This window comes from Schistocerca piceifrons, chromosome 2, assembly GCF_021461385.2.
Source record: "Schistocerca piceifrons isolate TAMUIC-IGC-003096 chromosome 2, iqSchPice1.1, whole genome shotgun sequence".
NCBI lineage: Eukaryota > Metazoa > Arthropoda > Insecta > Orthoptera > Acrididae > Schistocerca > Schistocerca piceifrons.
Window position 1 is genome coordinate 816,567,687 of NC_060139.1, and position 2,102 is coordinate 816,569,788.

Sequence of the window (2,102 nt, forward strand, 5' to 3'; positions counted from 1 at the left end):
TTCATGATAGCCTATCGTAGGCAGGTAAGTCCCAATGGTGATGAAAGGGCCAAATAAACAGTAAGGCTTGTTGGTTAATCGGCGCTGTGGCTATGTAATGATTGGCTGGTTTCTTGCCGACGGGCGTTCTACGTGATTCAGCCTCCTCCACCGCTAATAACAAGCCTCTTATATGGATTCTTCCACAGGACAACGATAAGGCAAACTAATAAGGCAAACTAATGACAAGGAAAGTATTAGCAGCTTCACAGGAAACCCTCCGTATACTCCGAGCAATGAAAGCTTTCGCGAGTGCCACACTATGCTCGGATTTGAGGAAAGTCGCTCTGTTTCCCGTAGGGATTCCCACGAATGGAATATCCCAGCTACAGTGCCATTCGGAACGTTTTCCGAAAATCCAAACGGATGTTTACCCTTGCCTCAACAGCTAAGGTGGTTTCTTTCCCCGCACTTACAGCCCTTAATATTACTGTGCTATTTTAAACTCCGACTGAACAATAACTCCGATAAGCCATCCCTACCGACTTGGAAAAGATACAATTGTCATCAGCTGGACACCATTAATTATAATAGCACTTTAACGTTGGTTAGGCTTACATTGCAAGTGTAACATTTATTGATAAGTCCAGACCACATATAAAGGTAAGATAGTGGCAATTTTTGACAAGCACGGTCGCCCTGCGATACCAAGAACCATAAAAGAACTAAACTTGGCAGCAGAAATTTACTAGTACACACTTGTGATACACAAATTTCAAAAGTGGCAAACCATAATATGTTTACTGTGCCATCACTAAATAACAACGTGTAAAATTCATATAAAGCAAAATGTGTAGATTAAAATGAGTGTTGTTGGATGTATTACGAATGGAATTTCTCTAGGATAGTTCCCAGTCTTGCAGTGATGGTTCGGTGCGTTAAAAATTGCAGGCGGACTGAAACAGACAAGTGGCTGCCTCTCTTCAAGTGACTGATAAAAGTGATAACTCAGGTTGAATCTAAGTAAGAAACATCGCACAGCATTAGATGGGAAGTCCTCTATACATGCAGACGCACATGTCGGACGTATGTTCTGCCTTCACAGCTCTCTGGGCACTTTTACAATGCATACCGAGAGCACTGTGTTATAAAAATAAAGTTTTCTGCTGTGTCTAATGATGAGTGTAATGCATGGTGTCATTTTTGAAGTTTTGGTAATGATGAGAGAGAAAGTGTGGACAGGAATCCCAATTCCAACATTTATTCTGTTAAAATACTAAACCTACTTCGTTATTTACCACAAAAAATTGAATATATTATTCAGCGAAAGTTTCGTAAGTTCAGATTTACAGACGACAACCTAAGATGTTGGTCTTTCAGCACCGCTAACTCGAACATAATTCCGTTAGATGTTCTAAAAAGCAATGAAATTTTTTGCCTAGAAACATAGGATAACATTAAATAATAACGTGAGTCAGTTAGTTCAAAAGTTTTTGTGCGTAAATACCTGCAGGTTTATTATTATCATTTTTAGGTGCCGTCTGTTACCTTGCAGAGCTCTTTATGGGAATGTTACACTTTAGCAATTTACAATGGCTTGTAGAAACAACAACAGATCATCGACTCCTATTTCTCCGTATTATTCTGTTGTAATTTAAGAAGGTGAAAGTTTTTAAAAACATTCTGTTTATGAAATAACTTTAATGATACTGTACGTTTTTCTTCAGGAAATTTCACTATTCAGAAACCTAAGACCATAATGTTCATGGGAGCTACGCCGGCGAAATCAACTCCAAAGCTGACAACTGAATGTGAAACTGACTCCTCAAACTGTGTAATGACCGACTGGTTTGGGATTGTTTTTGTCGTTTTGACAGTTTAACATACAGCCTTTACAACTTTTGTTTTGTCTAAAATCATTGCCTTTTACTCTCGAACAGCACACGGAGTGGCACCATGCTAGAAATTGCAATTGATACGTTAACAATGGTAAGATCAATTTTCGCTATCTACTGTGCCATTTAATCTAACCTTCACACGGTGAACAAGTAAGAGATTTAACTGTATGTTACTCTAGCTGACCAAATATTGGTGACGCAAAGTTTTGTTCCACGACGCGTATT